The sequence below is a fragment of the Lissotriton vulgaris genome, chromosome 6 (assembly GCF_964263255.1).
Source record: "Lissotriton vulgaris chromosome 6, aLisVul1.2, whole genome shotgun sequence".
Lineage (NCBI taxonomy): Eukaryota > Metazoa > Chordata > Amphibia > Caudata > Salamandridae > Lissotriton > Lissotriton vulgaris.
This window is the reverse complement of record NC_141694.1, coordinates 1671319700-1671336223: the sequence shown is the minus strand read 5'-3', so window position 1 is coordinate 1671336223 and position 16524 is coordinate 1671319700. Positions and strand designations below refer to the sequence as shown.

General features: G+C 45.6%; 1 protein-coding gene across 1 annotated transcript in view; it reads left to right on the top strand.

Moving 5' to 3' along the window:
- Window positions 1-16524, top strand: part of NEK2 (NIMA related kinase 2) — a 216246-nt gene that overhangs the window by 143318 nt on the left and 56404 nt on the right. The window lies entirely within an intron of this gene.

The window sequence follows — 16524 nt, the reverse complement described above, 5'->3', positions numbered from 1 at the left end:
TACACTACACCCACACATTATTATTATTATGTTTCTTATATAGCGCCTGAATCGACCCCCGAAGGGGTATCTCCGCGCTTGCCTTGGGAACCCGTCCTGGCTTTTACTGTGAGATAGCCCCTACAGGGCATCCCCAAGGTGAAAGCCAGGCATCCCGCCGCGGGGGGCCGTTGTGGAGATTAAGCAAGCTTAATGCCCAGAGTTGCAGAGTGTGAACCCATGATTAGGTCAGGCACCGAAGCGAGAATTATCAAGTCCATGGACATTTGAGCTCAAGACCCTGCCGCGTCGGGAATTGAACCCTGGTCCCGGGTCTGACCTCTGCTTCAGGGTCTGCCTGCTCTAACCAGTGAGCCACACTTCTCCACTATTATCCACTATACATTAGAACTTAACTTGGCAAATGTTGGACTGCAAAAGGCAGGTATACAAACGAACATAGTAGTGGAGTTGGCTCGCCAATTAAGCATTGTCCACTGGGGTCTCTGGACTTTTTATCACAGGCTTTTAATGTTATTGCTTCCTAATTACACGTGGCAGATTATAGTCTGATCTTGTCTAATTTTACACTGCACATCAGCCAGGTGGCCTTTGAATTCACAAATAGGTCCTTGTCACTCAAAGTAAACAGTATTCCTTGAAGGGTGCAGGAGCTGGTGCGGCTCATTAGTGTTCAGTTATTTTATTTTTTTGCTGCTGCATTTGACAGCACTTAGTACGAGCAACAACGTTTTCTGCATCTGCAGAATTCCATCCTAAATAAAAGTACATAGCCCAAAGCCAGACAAACAGCCCAGAAATTAGAAACATGGTCTCTGGGATGACTAAAGATTGTGTCTTCTCTTCCTCTAGAATCTGTAACGGTCTGTGTCCTTCTAAAAGGGCATTTGTCATACTGTTGCTGTACCATTCTCTGCGCACACAGACACCAAGTGACATTAAGGAATGACAATGGCCCCATTGACGATTTTTTTATTGTATTTTTTTGTTTGTTTTAATACCGCTTGGGTCCCTGCAGACTTGTAGTCTAAACTTTAATAAGATTTGTCAATTTTAATCTTCAATTTTTAGGTGAAGAACAGGGTTGAGAGATGAGGGATGAAGAGTGTCCAATGAAGTTTTAGGTACTGAGAAGGAAATATTTGGTGTGAGCAGTCTAGTGGAAGGAATAGTGCTTGTGGTGTGTGGACCTGCTAGTGGCGTATGACGGTAAGTGCTTGGGTTGAAGACTGAGTGTTTAGAACTGGAATGTGAGACCAGAGATGAGGTCAGAGGAATGGGGAAGCAGGAATAATAATGCATAGCGTGAGGTATCCTTACTATTAATTAGTAAGCAAAGATCTGATAGAGACTACTAGCCGCAGATTCCTTAACGTAGAATTATCCCCAGGTGCAAGACTGGATCCGGAAAATGTTCTTTGCCACAGCATCTCTGCGCGCCTGGGTTCGGTACCATGTGACTCTGCCCTTACGTCGTCCGCGGGCGTTATGTCAGCAAGGACACATAAGCCCCACCCCTGCGCACCGACGTCAGTGTTTTCTCTTTTCCGCGTGCAATGCGGATCCGGATCGTGTCCTGGCCTGTTTTCAAGCCTCCTTTTCACGCTTTGCTTCGAGGAACAGTGTGCGAATGCCTTCGGGATTCAAGACGTGTACTGATTTTGCACATCAGATGTCAGCGACGGACCCTCACCCTATATGTATGTGGTGTATGGGCAAGCACCATGACTTTACGGACTGCGAGGCATTTCAGCACCTCAAGCTGAAGTCCCGGCGGGAGCGCTGGATAAAATTGCTGTCGGCCCGCTTGTCCAGGTCAGTGTCGTCCCAGCGTTTGTCCCCTACCTCAGAGTCCAGGAACCGCCGATTCAGTCTGGGCATTGCCTTACGGCTTGGCCCCAAGGGCGTCGCTCGCCAGCTGGTATGTCCTGTAGCTTTTCTCCGAGGTCTTGTCCTCGTTCGGTGCAGGGCGCGGGTTCCCCTCTGGAAGTGCGCCCCTGCCAGTCACCACCCTACCCGCCGTTTCTCGGCGTCGGACAATTAGGGCCCAAATGATAGCCTACGCTGCGTCTCTGCAGGCTTCTTTGGCCCCTCCTCCACCTCCTGAGACATTTGCGGATCGCTTGCCTCGCGCGGGGCCTTCTGCGGCAGCGGCTTCTGGTCGATGGTTTCGGCTTCAGATTGTAGGAGGGTTGTTTCATCGAGGGATTGTCCTTCGGGCTCCACTCTTCGACCTGTGGCATCCCTGCCTTGCCGCAAATCCCTACGGGCTCCATGTGGCGTCGCAGGAGGTCACTGGGACTTGGGGCTTTTCCCCGAGTGCCCCTCGGCCCTCTGATTAGGTGGCTGCCTCACCAGAGGCTAAGCCGGTGCCGTTACCGGGCCGACGGCTTTCCTCCCCGGCGGAGCCGCGGGAGGAGGCCGGGGCCTGGGGTGCTTTCCTGAGCCCCTCTCGGTCCTCTACGCGGGTGGCTTCCCAGAGTGGTCGAGCCGGTGCCTTTTCGGTGCCGCTCCTTAGCCGAACCGTCTCCGCCCCCGCCCCCATTCCCCTAGGAAGCACATGGTGGAGGAGGTTGTCTCGGCGCCGCTGATGCCCACACCACGGCGGCGTGGCGGTGTCGGGTCTTTAAGTAGTCTCCTGAGACTCCTTCCTCTCCAAAGTTTTGTCATCTGTTGGTCTCTTCCTATCCGGAGACTTCACGCCGCATTGCCAACTTATCACTGGCTTCTTCCAGGGAGGGCTCCTAAATCCTCAGACCCTCATTTCCGCAGCTCGCAGTTGGTTCCTCCACCGGCTTCTTCACCTTCCCCGGGGGCCCCTCAGGTTCTCCACTCGTCCATGGATCCCCCACCTTCCCAGAGCTGGCCGCTTCCCCCTATAGCCGGACTTGGGGATGGATGGCTCAGTTTGCAGCCGTCGCCCACGGAGGAATTGCTTTCTCCCCTGCGGCGCCCTACGGAGGCCAGTGTTGCCTTTGTTCGGGCTATTTCCACGGCCGCTGGCATTTTGCGGATGGGTGAACCTGTCACCCCGTTCACTACTGATAACCTTATGGAAGTCCTCCACCAGGGCTCTGGTGGACGGGAGCTGTTCCTTCCTTTTGAAGCGTCCCTCCACAATTCTCTTCTGGGGGCTTGGGGCGTCCTGCCACGGGTGATCCGGTGCCTCATCCGCACCTGCATTTCCACCGTCCCGCTCCGCACAACCCAGTCTGCCTTTCCTTCCACCCTTCTACTCCAGGCTTTCTTCTGTGGACTGCTTTTCTGTCCTTGCCTGTAGTGTTGTTTCCTCCGTCTCGGGAGGCCTGGTGGTTGGATTCATGGGGCATAATGTCTTTGCTTCTTCCAGTGCTGCCTTGCGGGCGATCAACACTCTGTGTGTGTTGGCTAGGGCTACTTCCAGCCTGTGGGATTCTGTGGAGTACCTTCTATCTCATGTCTCCCATGAGGGTGCCCGTGCTCATCTTCTGCACCATGTGTTGGATGGTAGGGAGTTGGCCGCGTTTATTCTCCGTCTTGGATGTTGCCGATGCTCTCGACCATGCTATGGCCTCTTCTGTGGCTCTCCGTCGCCATGCTTGGCGCGGGATGCTGTTTTTCCTGAGAATACTAGGGAGTGTCTGGTTGACCTGCCCTTTGATGGGGTCCTTTTGTTTAACACTCAGGCGGACTACGCCATTCAGCGTCTCCTTGCGGGGCACCATCCTCCTCCCCCTCCGTAGACTGACTTGTTGATCCTCCGGGGCTTGATGGGAGGTGTTATCCCACCTGCTCCTGGGCTCTGGTGTTTTGAGTGGCCCATTTCTTGCTTTGTGTGGATTGACGTGCTTTCGGGATCCCTTGGTTGGTCCCTCTCTTCTGTTGGCTGCTGGTTTAGCCCTTTTTGGCAAGTGTGTATTTTTTGGCTGATTGCTAAGCCGTCTGTGGTTCCTACCGCAGGTCTTATGTTCTTGTCCTCTGATGTGAGATTTTTTCCCTAAGAGTGATTCCCATGTTTTCTTTGGGACGTGTCATACCTTAAGTGGGGTACTTGTAGCTATTGTATAGCTCTGTCCTATTCTGGGGGGGCGGGGGGGGGGGTGTGGACTCCCCCTGTGGGCTCCTTGTGTCGCTGCATACCGCTGATGTGGTTCTTTGACCTTCTCTGGGTGTAGCTTGTACTGCTCCAGGGTCTGGCGTTTCAATATCTGCTGCATCGCTGGACCAGCTTTGGCATGCCATTTGCGACGTAGTACTTCCCAGCTGTTGGCTACGCACGCTTGCTCTTTCTGGTCCACGGCCGGGGGCCTTGGGATGGTTCCTTGTGATCCTTCCTCTTGGTCTGCTGGAGCCTTGCCATGACTACGTCTTTCTACTCATGCCTGCCTTCTTGACTGTGGAGCCAATCCTGCCTTGTCTGCTGCCTTGGGGCTGTGGTTGGTTCAGCTGGCCCTCTCACTGGCCCTGGGTCTTTTCCTGTGAAGGGCTTGCCTCCACTTCTACCTCGTCTCCTTGGGGTTTTGGGGTGATTCTTACTTCCTCGGTACTCCTCTGCCCTTGTCTGTCCCCCTGAGGCTTTTGGGGGGGATGTTCCTGGTACCTTGGCTGGGTGTGGGGGTGTCCTGGCCTCCCCTCGTCTCGCCCTTGCTTCCTTCTGCTTGGTGGGGGGGCTGTGCCGCCCTTCTTGTCCCCTTTACTCAGAACATCAGGGACTCTGCCTTAATGTTATGAACTGCATGCAGGCCGTCTCCTCCTGGATGGTGGAAAATTTCATGAAATTAAATGGAGACAAGACTGAGGTCCTGGTCTTCACCAGTGAACTGGATATTTGGTCTACTGACTGGTGGCCGTCTAGTCTAGGTGCATGTCTCTGTCCGGTTTCACATGGAAAGAACTTGGGGGTCATCGTTGATAATTCACTTTCCCTGGATCGTCCGGTCAGCAGGACCATATCGACCTGTTTTGGGATCATTAAGGTCCTTAGAAAAATTGCTCATTTTCTTTCTTTCGAAGCGCGTAAGCAGGCTGTTGTTGCATTGATAACGTCCAGACTGGACTTTTGTAATGTCCTGAACCTTAGCATTAACAAGGGTCTAGTGCGACATTTGCAGATGGTGCAGAATGCTGAGGCTAGGCTGGTGATGAATCTTCCGAAATTTCATTCTATCACAGCTTCCATTAGGTCACTGCATTGTTTGCTTCTTGACCAAAGGATCCTGTTTAAGTCTCTCTGCCTGACTCACAATGCCTATTATGGCTGAGGCCCAGAGGGAATCAGGGCAATGTTCCAGCGGTATGTCCCCAGTAGACCTCTTTGTTCCTCAAAGAAAAACCTGTTCATATTGTCCAAGTTTAAAAAGTCCAGGTGGGGAGGTAGAGCCTTCTTCTTGGCTGCGGCCAGGCAGTGGAACACCCTCCCGGAAGAGCTTTCTGGTCAGGCGTCTCATTCTCTCTTCCGTAAAACCTTAAAAACTCGGCTCTTTTCACACATTCCAGTATGAGCATGTTGTCTAGTTTGCTCTCCTTTTTCAGTTTCATTAGCGCCTTGATGCCCTTGGGTTTAGTCCGCCCTGTACAAGTCTATACTTACTTACTTACACGTCCCCTGCTGGGGCCCCGTGTTCCTTCCTACTGGGAGGTCCTCTCGCAGCCCCTCCTCCCTTCTGGGTACTTCTAGGGTATCTATTCTATGTTAGGGAATCTGCAGCTAGTAGTCTCTATCAGATGTTAGAGTTACTTACCTTCGGTAGCGATGTATGTGGTAGAGCTGATTCTAGCCGCAGATTCCTTCACGACCCACCCTTCCTTCCCGTTCTGCGAGGACCTTCAGCTTGGTCTTCTGCACTTGCCTGCCTACGGGTGGTTTGTCTTCTGCGTGTGCCCTCTTTCATTCCTCCCTAGTGGGATGCTTCGTTCTGTTTGTTTGATCCACTCCTTCTGTTCTGGTGGTTGGTTGGTGGGTTCCTGGGTACTTCTGCGTCCCTGCACCCTGGTCTTCCAGTGTGGGGCCTACTCATGCTCTTCCCTTTTTCATTGCTTGAAATTTCTGACTCCTCTGCAGTCCTCAGGTTGGGGTCTCTTGGCTGTGCCTCTGCCCTTAGCACTTACAGGGGATGCGCCTCTCCTTGCTGGTGTTGTCTGGGGGTAATTTGTCGTTACTCTTCTGTTCTTGCCTTGTTGTCCATCACTGTTTATGGACTGTGGTTGCAGGCCTCTTCGTCTGCTGTGACATTTTTCACATACTTTTCTGCCCCCCGGGGGGAGGATGTTGTATTTGCTTGCAAAGTTTCTTCGCAGTAGCTGTGCTCTGCTCTTCCCTTCTATGACTTTAGGTACCACAGTGCCTGGCACTTTCCCAAATGGTGCTGTTCCTCACCATTTGCTTTTTCCTTTCTGTTCATCTGATTTTTTCACACACTGTTCCTATATTCTCAGTTTTTGTTTGTGAATGCTCCGCTTTGTGGCGTGGAAAGGTTCTCTGAAGAAAATGGACGTTGGCACGCCGTGGTGGGGCTTATGTGACCCTGCTGACGTCATGCCTGCGGACGACATCAGGGCGGAGTTACGTGGTACCGCCCCCCCGGCGCTCAGATATGCTGTGGCAAAGGAAATTTTCCGGATCCAGTCTTACGCCTGGGGATAATTCTATGTTAAGGAATCTGCTGCTAGAATCGTCTCTACCAGATACACCGTAACCGAAGGTAAGTAACTCGTACAATGAGGAGCAAGAATGTCTGAAAGCAGATATTGCACAACAGGTCTTCGGTTTATTAAAGTAGTCGGACGTTACTGAAATGCAAAGATCTCAAAAGAAGTCTTCAAATGTATTAATGGCTCCTCATCGTTGCAGAAAACATCTAACGTAAATAACCCATTCTGCCATCAAGCCTGGTGCCGAGTGGGCATAATCTATTAGAAGGTTGCCTAAAATCCTGTTAACATTTTACTACCTTACTGCTGCAAGTGTGTAACTGCCCATCTATTAATGGTAACTTATGCTGATTGTTTCACAAATTTCTACCACTAATAATTGAAGAGCTATTTTACAAGCCAGTGATTTTAATTTACCAATTTGCTCCAGTGGTGATCAAGTGTGTTCTTGCTTGTATTAATTGGAGTAATGCTTCTAAAGCATACTATCCAATCCTGTAAAGCAGAGGGTATTTTTAATCAAGGAAGCATAGTGGGAACATCGGCTTGATCTTCCAACTGTGTAAGTGCTTTCATGCTGCATATTCAATGATGTAATATTCTGTTGAATAGTTTTCCTGACTGATTCCTCACCTTATAAATATTTCTCCATGTACCAGAGTGGATCCGGATACCTTTTTCCCTAGCAGCTCAAGGTAACACTGCAGCTACAGCCATGGTTGTGTCAACAATTTTGTTTTCTTTTTCTTATTTTTCTTTCTTTCTTTTTTTTTTTTTGTCCTCATATATGCCACCAGTAGATATTAGCTCTAAATGGACGTACTCCAGGCCACTGACCCAAATCGATCTTTCCTGCCCTTGAGTTTGTGGATAGCCAACGGAGATTGCCCAGAGGTAGGTCGTTTCCAGTCCAACTCCCAATCTCGATGTTACTTGCCACATAGGGAGGACAGGACCACTTAACCTCTGGCATAATCATTGTACTTATGATATTATTTCTCACACCATGCTTTTAAAGCAGACCAGAGCTTAGTAGAGTTTTCCCCACCACACAACATGTCTAGACGATTCACCGCCATGATATTTCTAAAACAGTCCACAAATTTGGGGGGATTTTCCGATTTCCACTCTTTACAGATCTCCCTCCTGGCAATGACAACCACATAAAAGATAAACTGCGAGGTACAACTATTTATATCATATTCATAAGGAAGTCCAAAGAGAGCTAATCTAGGACTACACATTATTGGGAATGATAATACCTCTTCTATAAATCCACACACCTGTCTCCAGTAGCTAACTATTTCAGGGCATCCGACGAACATGTGTCCATCATCTGCTGCTGGAAACCTACATCTTGGACATGAGTATTCTTCTGTTGCAATTTTAGAAAGTTTCGCCGGAGTCCAATAGGCCCTATATGCTGTGAACAGGTGGTTTTTTCTCAAGTTTGATGGTTTTATAATTCTTTGAGAGTGTGAAGGAGTCAGTCCAGATTTTTAGTAGGTCATCTGAGATCTGTACTGTGGAAGTGCCCCATAACTTAATAATTTCAGCCTCTAAATTATCTTTAGTTCCCACCAATGTCCTATACCATAAAGCTACCTCGCCTTTCCATCCCTTCTCCCTGCTTATTGATTCACAAATAGAGCTCTCCTCTTCATTTGTCCAATTCTGGCTCCCCCACCAAGCAGATAGCTGGTAGAATTTGAATCTCATGATGGTACCTTCTGTTAAGTTTGATAGGGTTTCCCAACTTAATAATGTCGAGCTGTTACACAAATCCCCCCATTTCATGAGACCAGCTGTTCTCAACAGTTGGGCAAGTTGGTCCATTAAACATTCCGGAGTACCAGGGGAATCCCAAATTAGAGCTTGAGAATGATAATAAGGGATATCTAAGATTCTTCGTACAGATTGCCAATTGTCTAGGGCTGTCCGTAGAAGCTTCAGACAGATTTTCTTAAACTTCTGATCTCCAAATTTGTAGAGAAAAACGTCTAAGCCATGTGGTAGGTCTGATAACATAGCCTTGAAAAGTCTACCATGCGAAGAAGAGTCCAACTTGTTGGCTAAGAGTCGGAAGTTTTTAAACTGAAAAGCATAGCAATAAAAAAGTAAATCCGGGAGCGCCAACCCACCAAGTTTTAGTCCCCTTCTCAATTTCTTCCATGCTATTCTGGGGGACTTCGTAGCCCATATAAAGGAGCCAATCCTCCCTTGCAGATTAGAAATATCCTTTTTTTTTTTTTTTTTTGAAAGTCAAGGGAATGGAATTAAATAAAAAGGGGACCTTTGGGAGTATTATCATTTTGACCAGGTTCACTCTACCATAGATGTTTAAGGGCAGAGTGTTCCATCTTGACAAAAGCTTTCTAACTTCCTTAACAACTATTGACCAACTAGTTTTAGGAATTTCTTCTAAATTATGTGTAAGATAAATCCCCAAGTATCTTATTTTTGATTTTGCTTCTAGAATCTGGGTAGGGTTGTTCCAGCTCATTATATCTGTTTTATCTTTATTAATGCTATACCTCGATACTGTACCAAAATCTTCGGCCAATTCAAATAACCTGGGGATAGCTTCTTGTGCGTTAGACGTATAAAGAAGAAGGTCGTCAGCATAAAGAACCGTCTTAAGCACCAGGTCTCCCATTATAAATGGTTTAATTACTAGGTCTTGTCTCAGGGAGCAGACAAAAGTCTCAATATAAATGTCGAAAAGGAGGGGGGACAGGGGACAACCCTGCCTCGTTCCCCTGGAAATATTCAGCCATTCGGACAAACTACCATTAACCAATACTTTGGCCCGGGGACTCCTATATAGTGTCTCAATCCCTCTGATAAAAATCTCTGGAAAACCGAATTTTGACATAGTCTTCCATAAGAATAGCCAGTTGACTTGATCAAACGCCTTTGCAACGTCAATTGCTACAATAGTAAGCGATATCTTCTTCTCGGTTGCTATATCTATCGCTCCAATAACTTGGAATGTCAATTCATTTAGTTGGCGGCCGGGTATGAACCCCCTCTGGTCGGGGTGAATTATAGACTTAATTATTTTAGCTAGTCTGGATGCAAGTATACCGGAGGGGATAGCTTCTTCTGCGTTAGACGTATAAAGAAGAAGGTCGTCAGCATAAAGAACCATCTTAAGCACCAGGTCTCCCATTATAAATGGTTTAATTACTAGGTCTTGTCTCAGGGAGCAGACAAAAGGCTCAATATAAATGTCGAAAAGGAGGGGGGACAGGGGACAACCCTGCCTCGTTCCCCTGGAAATATTCAGCCATTCGGACAAACTACCATTAACCAATACTTTGGCCCGGGGACTCCGATATAGTGTCTCAATCCCTCTGATAAAAATCTCTGGAAAACCGAATTTTGACATAGTCTTCCATAAGAATAGCCAGTTGACTTGATCAAACGCCTTTGCAGCGTCAATTGCTACAATAATAAGCGATATCTTCTTCTCGGTTGCTATATCTATCGCTCCAATAACTTGGAATGTCAATTCATTTAGTTGGCGGCCGGGTATGAACCCCCTCTGGTCGGGGTGAATTATAGACTTAATTATTTTAGCTAGTCTGGATGCAAGTATACCGGAGTAGATTTTTGAGTCCGAATTCAGGAGAGAAATGGGTCGATAGGACTCTGTCTTTTTTCGATCTTTATTTGGTTTAGCTATAAGGGAGATAGTATGCCGTTTGCTTCTGACCATGAGGCTGGGATTTGCTCCCCCTGCAGAAATATTTTATTAAAGAGTCTTAATAATGGGGCTAAAATTTCTTCTAAGTTATCTTTAAATACCTCAGTCGGTAGCCCATCAGGGCCAGAGGCCTTATTTCTAGCCATCTTTTTCAGCTGTAACCTTATCTCTCCCTCCGTAATTTCAGTGACTAGAAAGGTTTTATCCGAGTCACTCAACTGGGGCAACTCTCTCAAAGCCTGCCAATTGTCCAGCTCTTCCAACCCCAGACTATTCTTCTCCTGATATAGTTCCCCCATAAAGGCTTTAGCCTCTCTTTTAATTTCTGTTTCTTCTACTAGATGCAACCCGGTGCCACGCTGTGTTAAAGAGTTGATGTTATTTCTACTCCTCTCTGTCCTTGCCTTCCAGGCTAGCAGAGAGCCACACTTCTCGCCATACTCAAAGTTACGGAGCTTGCTTACTTCCCACTTATCTTTGATTGTCTTATCGACTCGAGCTCTAAAGCCTGTCTGTAACTCTAGTAGTTCCCTTTCAAGACCCGGAATACAAGCTCTATCTTCGATAGCGGCCAACTGTAGTTGGTGTTCCTTTATTTTAATTAAGTTAAGATCTTGGATATCCTTTTCTTTCTTAAGCTTTCTATTTAAAATCATATGTGAACCATAAATTCCTCTTAAGTAAGACTTTAGTGTGTCCCATACAGTTTGATCTGAAGCCGTTCTTTCATTAAACAAGAAAAACTCCAACAGACTCTCCTTAATTTTATTTTTGAACTCGTCATTTAACAGGATGTCCAATCAAGTGTCCACCTATATTCAGATGGGCTAATTTTAAAAGTTATGTTCAACTCGACCACCGAATGATCTGACAGCCCTACTGGAATATGTGAGATTGAAATTATATTGGGTAAGAAAGATTGATCTATCAAAAAAAGTCTTTTCTAGAGAACTAACTATACTTTTTGCTATAAAAAGAGTATTCTCTGGAATTGCCATGCTTAGCTCTCCAAGCATCTTGTAATGTGAAATCTTTCATAACATTCTTTAGGGCTAGAAGGGATTTATTTGGGGAGTTATATTTAGCTTTAGAGGTGCGGTCCAATAGTGGGTCTAGTATGAGGTTGGAATCGCCTCCTAATATGACTGGAGCTGTATGTTGTATCATATATCCGCGCCAGGATACTCTTGAGTAATAGAGCGCGTAATAAAAGGTTTTATAACATAACATAACATATATTGTTCCAACTTTTGGTGGAAACAAGCATTGTCTTCGTTGGGACCATAATACACCGCACACAAAAAATTAATGCTGCCAATTGAGAGAACTGCCGCCAGCCATCGACCGGACTGATCCGTACCCCAGTCATGTATCCTAATCCCCTTATTAGAACGCACCACCATAGCTACCCCTCTTGTAGAACCCGTTTGCTTGGAGCAAAGAATTTCCTGAACCCAGTTAAGTTTTACAAATATTTTTCTACACACTTCTGCTTCCAGGTGTGTTTCTTGCAGAAGATATACATGGGCTTCAGAGTTTTTCAAGAATTTACAGACTCTTTGTTGTTTCTTCCGACTCCCTAAGCCATTCAAGTTCCAGGAAAGGAATTTACTACTAGATGTCTTATTTAAAATCATTATATGATAGCTCTACATAAATAACCAATAGTGGCCTGTGTTCATATTTGAGTTTGAGTGTGGAAGCTTATGGCAAATGAGGACATTTTTATTTGTTTCTTCCCATCCCCCCTGTGACCCCTCCCTTCCCGCCCCCCGAGGAACCCTACCCTCCTGTTTGGCGTGAGCACGCCTTAGGAGGCCCTGCACCCTTAGCACACCTGAGTGAAAATAAACAGCCTTTTCCCCCATTATATATATATATATATATATATAGGAAAGGTCGTTGGAATCGCCAGTAATGACACATAATAATGCCTGCATTTCAACAATTCCCATTGACTGCAACTCAGAAGAAAGTTGAAAAAATTTCAATAACCCTTCAGAAAAAACGGTTATTAATCTAACAGAGACAGTCCTGACCAAAGCAGAAATTCAAATTCTATCTCTAGGACTCTCTTATTGTAAAGAATCTAACTTGGACTATGCTACCACCCGCATGGATGTGTACCAATTTATTCGCAAACTTAAACTGCATAAATTTCACACCCTCAATCCATCCAAGCAACCAGACAAGGAAACCATCACTCAAATGGGAAGCCAGACTTCTATTGGGACCCCATCCTGTACAGGATTACCTTCTACCTTGCTCACTGTCCTAACGGATCTTCATGCCCAAAACCGCACTGAATTTTCGCAACCATCTTCAAGCAGTCAAATTCCAAGTCAAACCATTAGTACCACCACCACAACTCCTTTCAAAAACAAATCCAGGATCAATCCAATCATGCCACGAGATGGAATTGACATCTACAATGAACACGTGATCAATGAACTGAAAAAATTGAACTTCAAAACTTGGGCCATGAAAAATAAAATATCCAGACGCAATAGAATGTATGATAACCTGGTGGCCAAACTACAAAAAAACAACCAGATTGTCATCCGTAACTCGGATAAAGGAGGTAATGTGGTACTATGGGACAGAAATCAATATATGACTGAAGCCATGCTTCAATTGAATGACGCAAATGCTACAGAATCAGCAGTGCCTCAGCAGTCAAAGAGATGTCAAACTCGTTTTTTCTGAAACTCTTAGCCTGGAAAAGCGCTGGTCTGATTACAAAGGATGAACACCTGTACGTGAAGAATGATTATCCCACTATCCCCAACATTTACTTTATTCCTAAAGTACACAAGGACTCTCTGCACCCCCCAGGAAGGCCCATCATTTCCGGTAGGAATAGTTTGTTGGAACACACTTCAAACTATATTGACTTTTTTTTGCAAGACTGTGTAACTGGGTTGGCTTCTTATCTTAGAGACACCAGTGATTTTCTGGATAAAATCAAGGACTTTGTTTGGGATTCTGGGTTCCTTTTACTTACTTTAGATGTTTCATCTCTCTATACTTGTATTAATCACAAGGATGGTATAAGAGCTTTGGAATACTTTCTCACCAAGAACAGACCCGCTTGCCCTGAGCATAACAACATGCTGTTAGATATGGTGACTTTTTGTTTACATCATAATCTGTTCACCTTTAATCAAACTTTTTACCAACAGGTGAGGGGGGTGGCCATGGGGGCCAGCTTCTCCCCCAGTTATGCCTGCATTTTTATGGGCTGGTGGGAGGAGCTGGTCCTAAAAGGGTCTCTATGTGAATGGTATCAGAAACACGTCAAAATGTAATATAGGTATATTGATGACCTTATTTTTGTCTGGGATGGTACCAGGGAAGAGGCCCAGGGTGTGGGTCAACCTCTTGAATGTTAATGATATCAATCTGAATTTTACCTGTACCATGAGCCATACCAGCATTCATTTCCTAGACATAGAACTGTACATTACTAACAGTACATTGGAAACTAAGCTCTACAGAAAGGAAACTGCTGGCAATTCCATCTTACATTATACCAGTTTCCATCCGAAACACCTTATTCGCAGCATCCCCTATGGGGAAATGTTGAGAATAAAAAGGATCTGCAGCAATTTACTAATGGCTCAAAATGAATGCAAGGAGCGATTCCTTGCTAGAGGATATCCCATGCATATCATTCAAACAGCCATTAATAAAACAACGGAACTGGATAGAAATCTTCTACTTGTTCCCAGATCTATCAGAAATTCTCTAACCCTTGAACCCATTGAACCACCAGAATCGAACACTGTCAGACTCATCGTGCCCTATAGTACCCAAAAGGGCGCGATAAACAAAATCATCTATCAGAACTGGGCCCTCATACGTTCTGACCCAGTAATAGGCCACAAAATGCCAGCCAAACCCAGCATTACCTATAAGAGAGCTACTTCTCTTTACAACAGTCTAGTATCCAGCTGTCCAGAAGTCATCCCGTCCAAAGACTGGCTGAAAACCTCACGGGGGTTCACAAAATGTCATTCATGTAAAGCCTGTACTTACGGTATCAACAAAACGAGTTACCGTACAGCCTTCAGTAACAAGGAAATTAAAATTTCCAAATCCCTCCATTGTAAAACCGAGTACGCCATCTACATCTTGGAATGTACCTGTCCCTTACGGTACGTAGGAAGTACCAAATTACCAGCTAATGTAAGGATACTACAACACATTAGGGCCATCACCAATTCTGACCCCACCTACCCAGTGGCGAGACATTTTCGAGAGGTCCACAACAACAACCTGATGGACCTCAAATATTATGTCATTGACACGATTCCCAAAACGAAACAGGGAGGTGATCGAGAACGCAAAATGCGTATGTTGGAGACCAGGTATATCCTGAACTTCAATAGTAAGAGCCCTGGAGGTTTAAATAACACTGAAGATTTACATACCTGTCTATGACCATGTTTATCCTTTGAGCCCCCATCTAAATGACCTTTTTCTGTTTCTCCCAGTACATTTTGATAACCTACCCCCTGTGTCCTTTTCCTTCCCGTTCTCACTGTAACCCATGTGTTATCAATCCGTTGCTTTCAGCCGGACTATCGTGTCAGATGATATGTCAATATATCTCCTTACAAATGTGATTGACTGACGACTTGCCCCATATAGCTGTCCTTTGCCTCTCACAAAATCCGCATATTCAGGATTGATTTTTAATTTCACATTCACTTCATTTACTTTTGGCACTCAACAGCACTTTAATTCATATTTTTCACGAAAATCCAACTGTGTTTAAATCTTGGGTCAATTGACACACAAGAGGGTACTGTATAAATTGTTGCACTTTTTTTTAGGACCAAGCATTTATGCTACAATTATGCCATGACCTATAATCCTTAACCGCTGGTGTGTAAATATATGAAATGTGTATATATATATATTTTTTTATCAAATCTATTTTTGTATAGAAAAGTAATAACACCTTTTCCCTGGATATATTTATATCTCTAATTGCACTTTTTCAAACTTTCCCTTGAAATCCTATGGGGTGCAACGGTGAATGTATTCATGCTGTATGTATTTATACTGTTAATCATGCATTTATGCCATGATTTTTCTTTAATTGTAAATTGCGATGGTTTATAGCTTAGGTCATTACATGCATCTATCTTTGATAAATTCCCTCTTATCTGTTGGAACAAAGTAATTACTTTAATAGTTTTACTTTATACGAAGCACAGTCTTTCTTCTAAGGTTAATAATATGCTGCATTTCACCTTTTCTTTATGTTTATCACCTTCACAATCACGTGCATAGGGTGCTAGCTGTTTTAATGGTCCATTGAATGTTTGAACGTTGTCATGTGATCAAGCCACTCCGGTGGTGAAACGCGTTATGGCGGACTTATGAGGAAATAAACGCTACTGCTTGCACTTACTCTGGGCTCGTGTCTGCTTCTTCGGTGCTTGCTGGAAACTTCACGCTGCACCTGATCTTTTCAAGCGGCTTCTGAGATATATATATATATATCTATATCTATATCTATATCTATCCAACCAAAACAGGGTCCCTTGTGGTAATGATGCCTCACGAAGGTAAATTTCAAAGCCCACTTTATTGGAGAACAGCCTGCCAGCAGGCGCAGTTCATGAGTCTTAAAATCTTCGCATAACAGAAGCCAGACGCGTTTCAGGTGATACCTTTCTTCAGTGGCATGGATAGGCAAATGATGTGTGAGGGCGCTCGCTGGGAAGCACTCCGTGTCCATCCCCATCTCAGGTGGGCGTGGCCTCAAACGAGGCCTTCTGGGTGATGTAGTACCTCCCTTGTGATCCACAGTGGGCGCGACCCCCCATCAGCGTGGTGAACCTCAATAAGCGAAAGTCTTCATGCCCACACCTGCCCTGCTTTGTGAACTGTAGACCGGAGCATTGGAGCTGGCATCCCCTGCTAATTTCAGCCTCCAGCCTTCGCTTCCAAACGACAGCACCAATAAGATGCCGCCAGGAATCCGCTGTTGCGACAGGCACATTACCGCGACCGGGAGGCCGCTATAAATCCAACCAAAACAGGGTCCCTTGTGGTAATGATGCCTCACGAAGGTAAATTTCAAATCCCACTTTATTGGAGAACAGCCTGCCAGCAGGCGCAGTTCATGAGTCTTAAAATCTTCGTATAACAGACGCCAGACGCGTTTCAGG